The sequence below is a fragment of the Thalia democratica genome, chromosome 2 (genome assembly GCF_965202585.1).
Source record: "Thalia democratica chromosome 2, ktThaDemo2.hap1.1, whole genome shotgun sequence".
Taxonomy (NCBI): Eukaryota; Metazoa; Chordata; class Thaliacea; order Salpida; family Salpidae; genus Thalia; species Thalia democratica.
The window spans coordinates 56,647,596-56,666,964 of NC_139166.1; the positions used below are offsets into that span (position 1 = coordinate 56,647,596).

General features: G+C 25.1%; 4 non-coding genes across 4 annotated transcripts; 2 read left to right on the forward strand and 2 right to left on the reverse strand.

Moving 5' to 3' along the window:
• Positions 1-8,215: 8,215 nt before the first annotated feature.
• Trnaa-agc (transfer RNA alanine (anticodon AGC)) lies at positions 8,216-8,288 on the forward strand. Its single transcript has one exon. It is a non-coding gene; the product is annotated as a tRNA-Ala (tRNA).
• A 7,084-nt stretch (positions 8,289-15,372) lies between these two features.
• Trnas-gcu (transfer RNA serine (anticodon GCU)) lies at positions 15,373-15,454 on the forward strand. The gene has a single exon. It is a non-coding gene; the product is annotated as a tRNA-Ser (tRNA).
• A 391-nt stretch (positions 15,455-15,845) lies between these two features.
• Trnal-uag (transfer RNA leucine (anticodon UAG)) lies at positions 15,846-15,927 on the reverse strand. Its single transcript has one exon. It is a non-coding gene; the product is annotated as a tRNA-Leu (tRNA).
• A 2,081-nt stretch (positions 15,928-18,008) lies between these two features.
• On the reverse strand, positions 18,009-18,081 carry Trnav-cac (transfer RNA valine (anticodon CAC)). Its single transcript has one exon. It is a non-coding gene; the product is annotated as a tRNA-Val (tRNA).
• Positions 18,082-19,369: the final 1,288 nt, after the last annotated feature.

Genomic DNA, 19,369 nt, shown 5'->3' on the forward strand with positions numbered 1-19,369 from the left:
AAGTACATACTTAAGAGTATGTATATTTAGAATGCTAGTTAGATTTTACTCTTATCTATATAATCCTTTAAATGATGTATGTTATGTGAAATGCAGTAGTTAATACAGTAAAACTTATTGTGTAAAAAACCAAAAATAGCACGGTGCATGAACTTTATCTTGTAGGAAGTTTTAAAATAGTAATAGCTTATCAAACTTCGTAATTACTAGTTTACATGAACATATGGTTTTGAAATTCAAAGAGTGAAAAATTCTAATAAGAACAAAACAAGCTAAATTATATTTAGATTTGATTACTAAAAGCTAGTCACCAAATGTTTAATTTGGTTAGTTTTTTGAATAAAGCTCATAGTGAGTTTAAATTTACATTTGATATGATAAACTTTCTTTATAGATATATGAGCAAAATTTTGAAAACAAAAAATCATCTTAAGAGCGATTTAATATAATAAAAATTTAAATAAGTTTGCTAAAACTGTATACTAGAAAAGTTAGAGTAAATAACTAATGAATATAAATCAATTAATTCTTATTAAGGCTAAGCTTGAAATCAAAAATTTGAGCTTAGTATAATATCAGTAAGTTCTAATGTTTACTGTTTTCAGGTTTTAGTTACGTTGCTTTATGAAAAACACGTTAAATGATTACTTAGACAGAGCCATAACATAAAAATATAATTGCATACTAAGTATCAATATTTAAGTACAATTCTTATTCACTTATCCGAACAGTTCCAGTCAAGAAGAAAGTTCAAAATAGTTTCTAGATTAAGCACAAACATTTTTGTTTGATACAAGTATTTAAGCTTTCATATGTAAGAAAAATTCAAGTGGACTTTAAAATTCTGCGACTTAGTTTGTTATTATGACGTAATACTACAACTAAAGCTTACATTTAAAATTTGTTTAAAACTAGAGATAAGTTTACATACTTTTCATTTTGATTATTGTTTTTTAAATAAATTTAACTTATTTGTCTTTTCTATAAAAATCATCTTTTTTAACTAAAAGTTAGGGGAGGTGGAATTACAAATGATGAATTTTATTGACCCTCAAAAAACGTGTATCGTTGCAGAGAGTTAGTGAGTCTTATGTTTTTCCACTTTAGAAAATATTAAAAAAAATTAACCTTTTTACTCTTATTAATGATCATTTTATTATCCTTTACTCATAATTACTATTCGTTTATAACGCTTTTAGTATTTACCATGCATTGCATAATATACAACAGTTATGTTATTTTATGAGAATTTTTTTGTACTTATCTGGAAGAATGCTTATCTGGACATGTTTACAAAAAAACCTTGCCCAACATGTCAGGATTAGTGAATAAGCACTGTACTATGCGTGTTCAAACTTTATATATAGTTTTTTGGTTTAAAACTGAATGTTAATCATTACCCACATATACTTAGGTTATACAATTTATAACCTATAAAAGTTCACTTGCGGCAGATATCTCCGTAGCGCAATGGATAGCGCGCCGGACTTCTAATACAAAGGTTCTGGGTTCAAGTCCCGGCGGAGATCCTTTTGTTTTTGATATATGCATGTGGATCAAATGTATTATAAACTATTTACCTTTTTTCAAATTTTACTTTGCAAATAGTGTTTTGCTCAAAGAGCTCAAACAAATATTCTAAATAATTTTTTTAAATTCATTGAAAATGGATGTTACATAAGATATTGATAAAATAGGGATATGGAAACTAAAATAAAACAGTTTTTACTATAAAAACCAAAGTATTATTTTTGAGTTAATTGACTAATTTAGCAATGAGTAGTGAAATCGTAAATTTTGGGAAAAGCTAGGAATATAAGACTGGACATTTGATTGTTTTTGTAAACATCAAAACGTATAATAATGTAGTGTAGTAGATCGTAAGAAGGTAGAGTCTTATTTTAAACTTACTCACCTAAGATTAAGCTGATAAGAAACTTTTTAGGTTGTACAATTTTTAGGTTGGTTACTTTAAAACTTTGTTATAGTTTTACTATATAGTTAAACTGTTTATATAATATAATTCTATTTGATTGATATTATAGTTGTAATTAAGCATCTCATTGATTACCTAAGCAAAACACTGTTATATGAAAAAGTTAATAAGTTTGAACAGTACATGATTTTTAACCTCACAGAAACTGTATAACTGGTTTGAAAAGTTGGTAATTTTTAGTAGCTGAAAACTTTATTCTAAGACAATAAAATAACAAAATCTATTTTTTAGTTTTACCCACTAATTTTTTTTTATGAGTATATATTACAAGCTAGACGTAAAAATAGTAAAAAAAAGTTATCTATATACCATATATACTAGTTGATTATTAGTGTTTTTATTTTATTTTATAAGTTACGGTCATGTAGCACAAAAACATAGGAGGTTTAGACAACAGTAGAAAGTTTAACAGTTTATATTAATGTTCTCAAGAAGCTTAAAAGCTATTTATAATAAAATAAAAACATCTATGTATATTTTATATTTAATAAATACAATAGTTCAATTATTTAATTAAACTTTAGATCCACTTTATTTTTGGACAGCTTAGTTGTTGAAATATGTTGAAAGTTTTAGCTACTTTTTTTCGTTCTTTTCTTAATTTTAATTTTTTTCATAAGGTTCAAAAGTAATAGGTGTTTATAAATTAGTTAATTCTTATGATTGTATTTATCTATTTTAGAAAACAACAAATATAAGTCTAGTCTAATTTATAAAGCCTTGTCGTGGTGAACACTCGATAAATTTATTTAAAAGCGGATGTTGTAAACTGTTTTACGCAGATTTTGTGACGTGCTTCCAGTATTAAAAAAACAAACATATTTTTATATAAGGAGTAAACTTCGTTTGAATTAGTATAAAATCAGCGCGTTTTTTTAAAAAAGGCAGTTCTAAAAACCACCCGTCGCTAAACATTGTTAAACTGTGGGAATTAACGTCGTGGAGAATCTATCACTCAAGATATTAAATCAATAGTTACTATCGACGCATAAGGGACTAAGATTTCGGAAATTCACTACAATTGTTGGGCGATAGTTAGTATAAATTCGAGAAAACTGTTAGTCTATTGACTATTGTATTATTTTTTAATCACGTGTTGTAGTTTTTGCATGCACTTATTTCTCTTATAATTTTGTAAATAAATTTCACAACTAAAAAAGAAATATATTTTAGCTTAAACCTACTTTAATTAAAATCATATATGTCTAAAAATCATAATAAGGATAAGAATAAATATAAACCGTTATCATTACAACAAATCACGACTCGCTCGAATAAGAAGAAAATGGATACCAGGGCAGATGCAGCAGCTCACAGCCTCAACTACAAAAACAAAATTAGATGTATAAGAAGTTTACAATTGTGACTTAAGTCTACCTACCGTAACATTAAAATTACAATATAACCTAAAAAAAAAAAGAACACTAAATGAAACTTTACAGATGATTGCAAATGGAGTACGTGATAGTACCATACCACAATCAAACATGTTAAATCTTTTAAAGTCTGTTACTCGAGGTTTGTTCCAATATAATAAGCAATTATATACACAAATAGATGGCGTAAGCATGGGAAATCCACTAGCGCCTACTAGAGCAAATTACTTCATGGGAACATTGGAAAAAATCTCTTTAACACCGAAGATGAAAATAATCCAGTTTTATGCCTTCGATATGTCGTCGACATATTCTGTATCTTCCGAAAAGGTGTTTCAATCGAAAAATTCCACAAAAAGTTAAATAAACTATTTAAGTCTATCAACTTCACATATGAATTAGGTGGTAACGAACTTCCATTTTTGGACATTAACATCAAACTAAAGAGAGAGGAAATAACAAAAAAAGGTACACAAAAAAGAAATTGATACAGATGTCATTTTAAATTTTAGTGCAGTGGCACCAATTAAATGGAAAAGAGCTCTAATACTGTGGTTTGTAAACAGAGCAAGAATTATAGCTTCTACGCATAACATTTACAAACAATAAATCACAAACTTAAAAGAAAAACTCTTTAAAAATGGTTATCCAAAGAAATTTGTTGATGACATAATTGAAAGATCTCTTAATATTAATAAAGACTGCACTAAGCAAAAACTAAGTAACTCAGACTTCAAAAATATTGTAAAGGTACCTTATATTGGAAAACCTAGTATCGAGTATAAAAAGAAACTAGAAAAGCTTCTAAACAATTACATCGAAAAATTCAAAGTAATTTTTACCACAACAAAAGTAAGCAAATACTTCAGTAATAAAGATAAGACACCCCATGAATTAAAATCAAACGTAGTCTATGAGTATAAATGCTCTTATGATAAGAGTATCCAGTATATTGGATTCACTTCACGACCATTAGTAGAAAGAATTAAAGAACATTTAAAAGACAACACATCTGTATCGGACCATATTAGCAATTGTAATGTTTGTAAAAATGAAAAAATAACTGTTAATAATTTTGGAATTTTGAAAGAATGTAGAAATAAATTTGAGACCCTGATAAGTGAAGCTCTACTAATTAAACGTTATAATCCAATTTTAAATAAACAATTAATTAAACCGGGTATTACCCATACACTAAGAATTTTCGATTAGTGTGATATATATTAGTTTAAAAATTTGTTAGTATTTATGTAAAATATTATTTTATTATAGTTTATAATCTTTATTTATAAATTTTTATATAATGTATCACTTAAAAATTTTTTCTATACTCAGTTGTTTATCACTAATTTTATTTATTTTTGCACAGTATTTTGTTGATAATGACTAATGGAAAGTCGAAACGTCGTCATGCGAATAAATTTTAAACTTAGAATGTGTTTCTTACTGAATTGGTATTTATAATCTAAAAAAGATTAAACACTTTTACAATATCCTTAAAAATTCAAACATTGCTTTTAATTAAATACATAACAAGTTTATAGCAATCTCTATAGTTTTTTGTGACAGTTAAATACTAAATTTACAGTTTAATACTAAAATTACGTAGTTCTCTACTTTAGGGTAGAGAACTACGTATAAAATTGTCACAAAAATTTTAGAGAATCAATGCTATATACTTGTTATGATTCTATTTTTACAACATATAATAAGCAGAAAATTTTGGAAGGGACAAATAAATAAATAAAACGAGCTCGTCCGGAATTTAAACCCGGGACCTCTTGCACCCAAGGCGAGAATCATACCCTAGATCAACAAGCCCCATGTTAAATTGATAAATAGTGTGTATGTAAAGACATAAATTACATACCAACCATATAGCTAGCCTTGAAGTGTAAGCAACGTAGCTAATGCGAATGTATTTAGATTTATGCTTACAGATAAATTTACTTTATCCTTTGCTTTGTTTAAATATTTAAACTGTTCATTTCAAATGTTTTATAAAAACACTCAATCTCGTACAACTTTAAAACTTTATTATAAGATTGTGGTCTGCTTTTTGAAACTTTTATTTGGTTTAACAATTAAAACTCATTTCAAGCTACTACTAAGTATCTACAACGTGAATGGAGTTAAAGTTTATGGTACACATAACTAATTAGTTAACATTTTACAATAATTTACTACTTTAAAATATGCTTCAAAATTCTAAGTAGTTATTTGCTATGTGAATGCTGCATATGTGTTGATAATGAGTTACAAATTAAAACATCTACCATGTTTTATATGACTAAAAATTTTAACTTCAATGCTTTTAAACACAATTTTTTGATATTAAAAACATTTTGAAATTATTTAAACTGGTGTAAATCTTAATTTTCTAAATATTTTTTGAACTTATTAAACTTTTTATAAACAACTTTTTTACCAAAATTAGAAAAAGTAAAAAACTTAGTTACCTTGTATCATTAATGCTTAATTAATAAAACAGTCAAGAAAAAGCTTAAATATATATATATATTTACTAACTTAATTTGAAGTAAGCAACATGTTTTTTTAACAAGTTTACTAGAAATATAAATGCTAGTTAGATTACATATACTGTTAGAATTTGATATTATTATTTCTATATTTAATGGAACAGAGTTATTCTAATAAAAACATTTAGCAACTAGGTGTAAAATTATTGTTTTTACTAATTTAATGCTCAGTAATTTCATTTGCTTCATAATAATAATCAAACGTTTAGAGTAATATTATAGCAATCAATAAAAGCTGTTGCACCAAGTATTTAAAAAGAATATTTAGAATTATATAAGTATGATTAATTTTTATTTAAGCGTTTAGATCTTTTATTTTTTCCTATCACCGTTTTAGTTACTAACTCAATCTAACTTTTTAAATACTAAACATTTTAAGTTTTTAGTGTTCATTATAAATAAGCAATTAGTTTACAGCATTAAATGCAATATATTTTTTTAACTTTTACATAACTAGCAATTGAGTATACGTCTAATAATTTGATGTAACTAAACTTAGTTTTACAGTATAGTTAATTAAAAAGGTTGTTTAACGTGTTTTATCTTAGTTTTAGTAGTTTATTAATTTAGTCAAATACTAAAGCAAAAAAAAATAATATTTATATAAACTATTCTAGAGAAAGCAAACTCATTTAGGTTTTTAATTACTGCAACATATTTAAAAAAGGAAAAAATTTGAATTTAAACAATTCATTATTTAAAGAATGTACATACAACTTTTACTTCTTTTAACTGTAAATATAACTACTTAATCTTTCAAAACTGAAATAACAACATATTTAACTGTTTTATCTTCAAAGACTGAACAAGCTTCATATACAACGATTTTACCTTCGAACACTGCACAAGCTTAACATATAACTACTTTACCTTCAAAAACTGTAAAAGCAGAATGTGAAAATATTTTTCTGTTGAAAATTGTAAATGCAGAGTATAAAACTATTTTACCTTTAATAACTGTAAATGCAGAATGTGCAAACATTTTTCTGTTGAAAATTGTAAATGCAGAGTATAAAACTATTTTACCTTCGTAAACTGTACAAGCTTCATATACAACTATTTTACCTTCTAAAGCCATAACAACTGTAAATAGAACTACTTACTTTTTGAATATTGTACTAACTGCTTATCTTCAGAAGCTTTTAATTTTAATAAACACAAATTCTACCTTCCAAAACTTGACAAAAATCGTCTGCAGCAGGCACGTGGCTTGGTACGTTTCTGTAAGTCTGCAGAAACGTACACCTATGTGCGAAAAAACTTGCTTTTATTTAATCTTGAAAAGATTCTGCTTTCTTAGTTTTTAGTATTCATTTATACTTAGTTATGCACTCCTGATAGATAATTTTGACATATATGTACTCTTTAGCATTTTTAGTGTCATAAAAATTAAACGAATTAAATACATCTAAATTGTATACATTTAGCGCGTTAAAGCTTTAGTTTGTCAAAAAGCTGCATTGCAATATTGAATTTAATGGAAGCTGTAGCTTCAAAATAAAAATTAAACAATTTTATGCTACAAAAATTTGCATAATTTAATGTTTTTTCTATTGACTACGTTAAATGTTTGAATGAAAACAATATTAATGTTTTTTTGTTAAATTGTGATTTTATTATACTTATTTTCTTTGAAAATTTTATGGGTTTATTTAAGTGGCAACACATAAAGCAAAATAAAAGTCATAGGGGGTGTAAAGCAAAATAAATTTCCTTGTATACAGCTATCACCCATACTTCAACATTCCATTTTTGAAGTATTAACATAACTTCATATTTTCTTATTAAATTGAATAACATTAGAGATAGTTTAAATTGCTGTGTTGGTGTTCCCGCTAGGACGTTATCACGCGTCATTTCATATGTTTTGATTTTTGCAGATTCGTAACTTTTTTGAGCTAGCTACGTACCTGGTCTGCAGCAATTTTACCTTCGAAAACTGTACAAGCTGCATACAATACTACTATACCTTTAAAAAAAATTTAAATTGTAAACACAACTATTCTTACATTAAAAATTTTCAAACTGTACTAATATAATTTTAGTAACTGTAAAAGCAGCATATGTAACTACTTTACGTTCCAAATCTGTGTAATACTTTTCTGTTTATTATTGATAGACTAAGCTAACACATATTTCATATTCATAATTATCAAAAGCAAGTATCAAAGCGATGAAATTAACTAGCATTAATAGCTTAACAGAAAACAAAAGTTACTTACCAGGCAACGTGTAGATAAGATAAAAGCACTTAACATAGAATAAAAACAAGTATAAACGCTACGAGACGGCCCTATGCGTGTGGGGGTGTAGCTCAGATGGTAGAGCGCTCGCTTAGCATGCGAGAGGTACCGGGATCGATGCCCGGCACCTCCATATTTTTTTCTTTTCTGTTATAGACTGTTCAACTAATATTTTTCTTTTAATGTTTTAAACTAGTAGTAGCACAAAAGTTTAATGATACTCGAGTAATCTTATAAGAATAAACTAATACTAAAACAATTTACGTTTCATAAAGTGGTATATTATTTAAATAAATGATGAAACTAGTATACTAAACAGATAAATAAATGCTATTTTAAGTATAAAATAATTTCTATTTAATATAAATAACAAATGTAAAGCTTTCAAGCTGTAACACTTTAAACACGTGAAAGTTAAGTTAAGTATGTAAGTTGTTAATACACAATTATGTAAACATTTTTGCTAAAATCACCTGTAGGTAAAAGAATTCAAAGTGTAGTATTTTTTTAAAGTTATGTTGTTTTTTAAATGTTGATAGATAATAAAATACTTTTATTTAGTTACAAGTTACAAAAATAAAGTGGTACATAATGTATTAGTTTTTATAATTATTTTATATAGATAGATTTATGCAAATTGTATTTTTTATTCGCGACCAATTTCGGTGGCAAGAGATTGCGACCTTTTCAAGCAAAAAATAAATCATCAAACTGTTTCAAAAATAAAATAAATATTTTTTACTTGAAAAGGTCGCAATCTCTTGCCACCGAAACCGGTCGCGAATAAAATATACAATTTGCATAAATCTATTTAAATAAGCTCTTTACATCCCAGTAAATTGAGCATTCTTTTTTTGGTTAAGAGAAAAAACAATATAATTATTTTAAATAAATTATCTATTTTAGAGCTTTATAGTAAGCTTGTAAAGTATGCTTAATTTAATATTTTCAGATAAATGCAAAATCACATTTATTTTTCTTACTTCTTAAGTATTTTAAAGGCTGTGAAGCGATTATTTTACTTCAAATAAATATAATTAAAATTGTGTAAGGTTTCTTGAAAAGCAGTGTTCTTACTTGTAGTTGGCAAGTTTATAAATGCAATACAGTTGCATTTACTAAGTGGCCCGTTAGTCTGGAGGTGTGGTTTCTCAGAGTGAGGGAAGTCCCGGATTCAAATCCCAGGCTGATTATATATTTTAATAGAATAAATTGTATTATTTAGCAGTGTAAACTTCTACGTATTTTTACTACTGCTTATTAGTTCTAACTTTAGTGACAGCATTAAATAGTTATCAGTTTAGGTCTTATTTTACTTATTTATATTTTTAAAAACTAATTTTATAAAACGTTATTACTAAAAGTCTTATAACAGTAAATTTCTCAACTAATTTTAAAAAACAGTAAAACTAAAGTCTGTTATCATCTGTGAATGTTGTAAATCAGTTTAATTTCGCAAAACAGTTTTTGAAGTTTTAAAAAAATACTAAACAATAGTGATAATCTCTTAGTTATTTATATTTCAAGCATTATTTGATTAGAGTGAAACCCTTTTGTAAAACCATAACAATTTGAACAGTTTTGTTTAAAGTTTTATACAAATTACGAAATGTAAGAATGTAGAAACTAAAAATAACTATAAATTTTCAGGTTAAAACTGTAATTAAAACTTACTCAACTAGCACAGCTAAAATTGTTTAATGGTAAAGAAAATGGAAATTTAAAGTTGAATATACGTCATTGAATACATAGAAAGAAATTTAACTTCACGTAAACTTAAAATTTCAGTAGTTTTCTTTTTTTTAATCTAGATGTAGTAAAAATTTAAAAAATAAGAGATTTAAAACTTGAAAGTGATTACAACGTTTAAAAATGTATAAAGTAAAAAGTTTTTAAGCAAAAAAAAACTTAATTTTTGTGAGTGTAGTAGATGTACAAATTAAGCAACAGTTATAAATATATAACAAGCTCATGCAGTAATATTTAAAACTTAAAGTTGCTTTGTAACTTATGTAATGAACGGTTTTTAGTTTGCATTGTTTTATTAATTATTTAAACTTTAGTTTAAGCAAGGCACTAAATATAATTTAATGGCACGGTAGTAAATTAACGTAGTAAAAATATAAGTAAACAAAAAAAAACGGTTTATGGTTTAATCTAGAAAATTATAGATTTTTGTATTACAATACAACAAAACAACAAAACTTTTAAGTTTTTTTGATCTAATCTAAACAAGAAACAAGTGAAAATTTGACAGTGTCTTACTAACTTGATACATAAAGCTTAATATAAGAAAAAAAACAAATTCAAAACAGTGTTATGATTCAGTGTTTTTATGTAAAAGTCATATTATCATTTATTTCTTTATTTAGGTAATTAAAATTGATAAATGACATATAAAAATGCTATATTCGATCTTTAATAACAATGAGCAATAGACAAGCAATGAAAACAAAGATTAACTTATATTTAAAAACTATTTTAAAAACTATAGGTTTTGTTTTAAAATTAGTAATAACGTTATTTATAAGTTGTTAAAAAGCTTAGTTATAGTAAAGTCAGTTTGTATGATTAATATTTTGAAATTAGTATCAGAAGGCCAGCAATTAAAAAAAAACCTTTAAATTTAAGTTTTGGTAAATAAAGTTAGTATAATAAAGGTATCGCATAATTTTGTGTTAGTTGTTTTTATCTTTAAGAGTTGTTGTTTTTGGATTACAGAACTATTAGTTAACAAATTAAAAATATGAGCCCGTCCGGGATTTGAATCTGGGACCTCCCGCATCCTAAGCGAAAATCATACCCCTAGGGCTTAGATCAACGGGCCACTTGCCTACTAACAACACGAAAAGTTTTTATAGTTAAATTATATTGAAGCTAATGTGTGAGTAGCTTTATTTTTTAGTAGCAATACCATAGCTTAAAACTGGCAGTAAATTAAATGATAATACAAGCTTATAAATTTAATAAGCGTTTAAAATCAGTTTTGAAATATTGCACACTCTTTTAACTAGACTAAACTAGCTAGAGTAATAGTCTTATGTTAAAGTATGTTTAATAATGTATATATTATTCGTTAGGCTTTTATTAGTTACAGTAAACGAAGTATATACTTTTACAAAACTTTAATCAAGGAACATTGTTTTACTTTTGATAATTTTTTTTTTGTTAAAAAAGAATTGTAACTATGTAGTATGTATGGTATTAGAATTAGACTATACGTGTTTATAAAAACTTTACTAATAGTTTTATATGATAAGTTTAGTTTAATCTACCTTGATAAAGGCTAAAACTAGTTTACTAAATTTTAATTGGGTTTTCAATCCTTTTAACAACTAAACATTAATGTTGCTTTTGTTTAAGGAAGTTATTTATCTTAGTTTTGTATAAATTATAGCAAATAACTACTTAATATTTAAATACGAAACTTTAGTATACAGTTTTTTAGCAATTGAAGCTACTATAAAAATACAGTGTAACGTAAGACTTTAATTATTTTCCGTTTGTATTCAATAAAAAACAAGTTAGAAAATTTTATTTTGTTAGTTTATTTCAAATGAATTGATTATTTGATGTTACTTTTTACTAGAGTTTTTAATTGTAAATAACAGTTTCTTAACTACTTTAATTTAGAAACCCATAACACTCAGAAATTTGCTGTACATAAAAGAAAAAGAGTCTAGATTTCTAGCTACGTTGAGTTAAATAACTAAAAACTTGTTTAATCTATATATTTTAATGGTTAGCTGTCAAATTCGCACGAGCGTACAAAATGTCACGAGTTCACTAAATTGCACAAAAATACTTTTGCACGAGGGGATAAAATTGCACGAAGACACTTTTGCACGCTTAAATTTTTGCAGGAGTTGAATTTTTCTAATTCTTTTTTAATTCGTTTTATTAATTCAATTTTAATTTTATAATTTTTTTACTTTCACTGTTACCCCTAACCCTTACCGCCGGATGGTAGCTTTTTTTAATTATTATTTATTTTTTGTTTATGTAATAACTTTCAATAGTTATTTTTTGTTTGTATTTTATTATCACTGTTACCCCTAACTCTTACCTTCGGTCAGTAACTTTTTTTTCTGTTTTTTATTAACTTATCTTTTAGTTTTGTTTTTCTGTTATTTTGTATATTTTTTTCTTATTTGTTTTACTCTCGTGAAAAAATGTAATTTGTGCTAATTTGTCTTCGTGCGAAAGTATCTTCGTGCAATTCAGTTTCCTCGTGCAATTTTATTTTCTCCTATTTTTGACCCGTTCCTTATTTTAGCTATTTAAAGAAAAAGCGTTAAGTAGCTTTTTTAGTTTTTTAAAAACTTGTCAAAGTTTTCAAAAACATTTCAAGATGTTTTGAAGTTTAGTATTAAGTTTGTCAATTTTTACTTATAGGTATTAACGACACAAAATTAATTATACCAATCATATATTTGGATTTTTAAATAAGTATTTCTGAAATATTGTTTATATGCACACATAAAAGATATTTAAAGTAAGATTAGATAAAGTCAAACTTTTCAAGACAACTAACTCTGTAAATGTTGTTGCCAATTATCTTTATGTTTTTATATTATTTTAATCAGATATCATGTTTATTATTAACTAGAAGAAGTACTAATTTTGTTAAACTAAAGTTTAAAAAAGAAGTATAAAGTTATGTTAAAATAAATAAATGTCAAAATATAAGTTAATCTAAGTACTATTACTTAAAAAATTGTTTGACTAATTAGCTAAACAGATACAGTTATTTTTCGTTGTACACAGAAAGGTGTAAATAGTTACATAATAAAGTTTTTAAAGTTTAATTTTTTGCTTATTATTGTTTTATACATACTATGTGTGATATCAATGCAAGTTCAGTTTATTGATTCAGTTTATTCAGCCCGGGCGGAAGTATAATTTTATCTGACAGTTTTGTAATTTTTAATCAATATAATTTTTATTATAACTCAGTGGTGTGCTGAAAAAACAAGTTTTTTGCAGTTTAATAGAAAAATTTATAGATTTATTTTAAAAGCATATTAACTTGGTATGTTGTGTAATATTTGATAAAATATTAAAAATCTAGGAATATTAGAATACTGAGGACATTGAAACATCTCTAAAAGTTATAAAAGTAGTTTATTAGAAAAAACAAATACATATACTTATATGGACTTTGCGAAACGATTTCTTTCCAGGTTTCTATAAAACCAAATCTTAAATACTTTTATTCTTAAAAATACAGTATTTTTGAAATACAATTCTAACATAATAAAATAGTCTAGAAATTTTGATCAATATAGGTTATATTTAATTAAATAAAACAATTTTAACATAACTTCATTATTAGTATTGTATATTACAATGGTGGTTAAAAAAATCTAAATTTTTTATTACAAACAAATTTTTGCAACATACCATAAACTTTAGTTTTAAAAAGCTATTCAAAAAACCAGTAGAAACTTTGTTTAAAATTAATAAACCAAGTTATAAATGTTCGAAAAAAAATTCTAATTCAAAAAACAGGTGCTATTTTTTTTAAACTACATAACTGAAATCTTAATAGCTAAAGCTTATAATCTAAGAATTTTGTGTTATATAATTTGATCTATATACATGGTTATTAGGCATTACAACATTATTAAACTTTTATAACTTTGTTGAATACCAACTTATCATCACAAAATCTTAAAAACAAGTATAATATGTAAAAAAGTAACATTAAATTAAATAAAGCTAAAGTATAATTTTTTTAATGTATTTATTAAATTTGAAACATAAACCTTATAACGTTTTATACATTAAGCCTAACAATACTCTGTGTAACCAGAAGATGTTTGTAAAACTTGGTTTTCATATAATTTTATCAATCAAAACTTTGTTAAGTATAATGCAGTTGTAACAAATTAAACTTAATTTCCTTAAGTTTAGCTTATGATTTTGAGCCTGGCTAGCTCGGTCGGTAGAGCCTTAGACCTTTAATCTAACAGTCAGTGATTTAAGTCCCCTGTCAGGCTCCATTTAGATAATTATTTTCAAATTGCTTTGTTGTTACATATTTCGTTCAAGTTGAGCTTTTTATGTTTATATTATATATTATTCTTATAGTAAAAACATAAATTCTAGTTTGTAAAGCTTATACAAGTTTATCAATGTAAATTTAGTTATGATCAAAATAAGATAGATGTAAATAGTAAGTTATTCAAAGCTATTTTTTGATTTTTTCTTATTGTATATAATATAAAAACATTAACAAAATTAATGTGAAACAGGCTTAAAAAATATTTGTGTATTTTGTTAACAAAAAAAAAACAATTGTTTAAAAGTGTATTGCTTTATGTGGGTTTACCTTAAATTATCAACTTGCAAAAACATACTAAAAGTCTACTTAAACTTTTCAACCCAATCAAATAAAATTTTGTAAAGATAAAATGTATAACTGTTTATGGCTACTAATTTCAATACACTTAATATTATTGTCTAATTTAAACATTTGAAAATTGATGAACTTAACAGAAATGACAAGGCTTTTATGTAATTAAATATAAACAACTCAAACTTAAAAATAAACTATACAAACAATTTATTAGCTTTTTCCGTCGCCTAAATCATTTTTTCGTTAGTTTAAACCTAAATAAGCTCCTTTATTACAACGCTGGTAGTTTTTATTTTTGAATGATTGTAGCATTTATCTAATGACTTTCTCGAAAAGACAGAAATTGTTTATAACGTGTGAACACTGAAGCTCAATCATTTAATAAAAACAAATTAAATTACTACACAAAAGTACAACTAAACGAAAAGTTATAGACAGTTTATAAGCAACAAAAATTTATTACAATAAACTTTTCATTCAGTTTTGCGAGTATCTCTTTTTTATGACATCATAATAATTTTTGAACAAAGTTGGATATATGGTAAAGATTAGAGGAAATTCATTTAACTTATTAACGAAATTGTATTACAATCTCAACTTGTTTTATTCAGTATAAATACCAAGTCACAACTATGAAATATATTACGTAGCTTTAAGAAATAAATATAGTTGTGATTGAAAATTTTTGAAACAAACAATACTGATATAAAGTTCTCAGAAAACATTAAAATAAAGAAAAAATAAACTTAGTTAAAAAAGATAGATTAGGTTTTAGCAATAATTTCTGTGTTATAACAAGTAGAGATAGTTGTAAGTTTATAGTTATATATACGTTAAATTGGAACTATTATCGTTAGACGGGGTGGCCGAGTGGTTAAGGCGATGGACTGCTAATCCATTGTGCTCTGCACGCGTGGGTTCGAATCCCATCTCCGTCGCTTTTATTTCAACTATATTATAATTGTTATTTATAACTTTCTAAACTTTTGTAAACAAATTAAATGACTGAAAATACAATTAAAGCTTTTAAAACCTTTTAGTTAAATACTCTCTAAATATTTTATCAGTTTGTTCAAAGTTTTTTTTTTAACTTGTAATTTAAACGTATTATCTTACTTAAAATTGGTTAGTAACTTTTCGAACGTATTTAATTTAAAAGATAAAAACTTCCATGCTTAACATACAAAACTTTTATACATTAACAAAATTTGTGCAAACTACTTAGATTGCTTAGTCATCCTGATCAAGTAGGTGGAAGTATAACTAGAAAAATAGTGATGCTAAAACCAAAGTACATCTTGTAAACATAGCATTAAATTGAAAAAACAGTGACAGAGACGGGATTCGAACCCGCGCCATCGAAATGACTGGAGCCTAAATCCAGCGCCTTAGACCACTCGGCCACTCTACCACACATCCAATCGGAATTTAGTGCGTATATAAACTTTATCAAATAATTGTCAGTAGAAAACTTTTACAATTTTTTTTATGATGTTATCGAATTTAAGATAGATAATACTTGCTTAAACAGTCAATAATGTTTTGCTACAGTTTTATTTTAAGTTATGTCCTTAAATTGTTTATACTTTATAGTATATATTTCAACATAAATTAATTATCATAAAAGCTAAAGTAGTAATTGAGTACTATGAAGCTACAGTACCAATAAAATATAACATTAAACTTGTTTTTTAATTCATTGTATATTGTTAGTTTTTTCAATTAAGATCTTTAGAATTTGTTTTTTGTTATATATGAATTAATTTTTTTAAACTAATCTTAATAAAATAAAATATACTTTTTAAAGGTACTTTATAAAACAAACTTGTCATAAAAAGTATTTAAAAAATTTTCAAACTTTTGCATGTCAACTAATTTTTAAGTACTCTAATTAAAAATCACGTTAAAATACTTGAAAACTAGCTTTTAGTTTTTCTTTTTCAGATATTTGCATTTAAATTGCTGTTTTACATGGCCTTATAATAAATCAAAATTAAAAAATGTATTTATAAGTTAAAATTATATATAAAAAACAATAATATATATAAAATAACAACATAATTGTCGTTTATATGAATTAATCTACAAATTTAATAATTGAGATTGCTTTCAAAATTATCTATACATTTTTTCTTGATGAAATTCTTTAATTACCAATATTATTTGTATCAGTTTTTAATTAGATTTTCATTATTCGTAACTTATTTTATAAAACCAATTGTATTTAAATTAAAATATGTATAGTCGGAGAACCTAGATAAATATAAAACTGAACACCTAAACCAACATGTAATACTTAATGATTACATCAAATGCTTTAGAATTGCTGTTATGACAAGTTTATTAAACTTAAAAACTTAATAAAACAACTGAAATACACTTGCTAAAAGCTTGCTAATAAAAATCCTAACAAAAAAACTTCGCAGAAAAACAACAATTTGCACACTACTTTTCTTTATTCAACTGACGCACGTTTCTCTGTGTTAATACATTTTTACGGATTTATCTAAAGCTTCCAAGTAACAGTAATCAAAGTTGTTTAGAAAACTTTAATAAACCTGCAGAACTGTCTTAATTTGTTAAAAACAGAGAAACGTTTGTCAGTTGAATAAAGAAAAGTAGTGTAAAAATAAAGTACAACACAAAGTTTATAAAAAAAAAACTTAAACTAATCTACTGAACTGTTTTGTTAAGTAAAATTATACTTTTCGAAATAATATTCTCGTTTATGAACATTAACTTCTACGAACCTTAATATAAAATATTTTTTTACTATTTTTAGACTACTTTTTTTTAACAAAAGGTATCTATAACACTAGTAGATTTTTTTTTGCAAATAGTTTATCTGAAGCTATAAATAAAAAAAGTATGTGTTATAAAAAAAAAACTTGCTTGTTCGATATTAATATTAGTTTTGTCATCGATGTTAAGATATGAAACGTTTTGTTTAAACTACTTTTTTTAACTATAAAAGTTTACAATACCTTTTGTATCAAAAATATCAGCTGTTCACTTATTAATTAAAACTAGAAAATCTAAAGTTAGACACTTCAATAGAAATAACATAAAGAACTTAAAAGATACATAACCATACTAAACTTTCTAGCTTACAAACAAAAATTTACTTATTCAATACATGCAATAAAAGCGAAACACCCAATAAAAAAGTATAATTATTAAGTAACGTGCATTTTCCTAAATTTAGCCTAGCAACATTAAAATCATCATACGCTAGTAACTTTAAACTATAGGTTTTAATTAGATTTTACTCAGTTTTTTGTTATACATTTTTTCTTTTTAACTTCTTTTATTTCAAGTTTAGCCTAATGTCTTCCAACTTGTTATCACATAAATTTTTACAGATTTTAAACAACTGAAGATCTCGTTTTTTTAAACGAGTGAAACATTGTATTGTAATAAAATTTTAAAAATTTATCATTGAATAAAAAAGTTTGACAAAAATGAAATCACTTTGTATAACGAAAGTAAAAATACTTCAGCCCGGGCTCGAACCGGGGACCTTTCGCGTGTGAGGCGAACGTGATAACCACTACACTACTGAAACACTTGATGGCAAACGAAATGTTGTGTTTATATATTTGTTGTAACTTGAATTAACCCTCTTTGAAAGCTTCAAACAACAAAAAAATCGGCGAAAGTCTGCAGAAGCCCTATCATGTGCCGTGAGACAAGTTCAAGTTTAACAAAAAACTTGATCATCAGACTTCAGTCATTCCATCTGATCATCAGTTTTTGTTGATTGTATATTAAACAATCGTACCAAATGTCTTGCCTAGTGGAAAATGTGTTAAACGTTGTACTGCAAAAGACAATACTAGAGTCACTGATAAATGCCAGCAAATGGTTGATTTACGTGAAAGCATGATAAACCGTTTGTAGATAGAAAGCTACAGGTTTTTCGGTTGTGACTGACTGATGAGTCCTAATAAAGACGAAATCGGTTTTAGTCTACCGAAAGCTTATGGTTTGATGATCTTTGAAAGCTTATGAATACATTCAATAGTACAAAGGTAAAAATACTGAACACAATTTTTGTGGTGTTTAAGTTTAAAATTTGACACTTAAATATACTAAGCAAATTATTAGTCTAAATGAAACTTATAATAATATAAAGAAATAATTGCTCTAAGATTGATTTTATTATAAATTAAATTAGTTTAAGTTTTACCATTAGATATATTTAAAACTAGACTTATTTTTTTAACAATTGACTCTCATTTAACTATAAATATAGATGTTTTTCTTTTTAACAATATATTTTCAAAATAAATTGAAGTTTTACTATTATGCTGATAACTAGGAAATAAAAACAATATGTTAAAATAATTTTAAAGGTTTTTCAATTTTTTAGTCATGTAGTATTTTTAAGAATGCAAACTTTGATAAAGTAAACTTTCTTTGTTTAACTAATTTAGAATTTCGATATTAGTATAAGATATATACTTATGAGCTTTGACAAAACTATTTAAACTTTAAACTAGCTAGCAAAACATAACTGTACAACTATGTGACGAAACATAATTATTTAATTAGAGAAAAATTGTTGTAAACATAAAATAATGCTCAAATTAGTATTATTTTTAATCAAAAAATGAGTAGGTTTAAAAAATTTGAAATTTATTTATATTTCAATCAGTAAAACTTTTTAACTTAACTTTTAGGACAAGCTTACAAGCTTAAAGTGACTATTGAGTTTTAGTTATTTGTTTATTGTTATACTTAGTTTATTTGTAGTATAGTGATTTGTTAATTTATTAGTAAAATCACGACTTAAATCAGTTTGTAAAGTTAAATAAAAAATTTTCATTAGTTAAAAACTTTTATCATATACT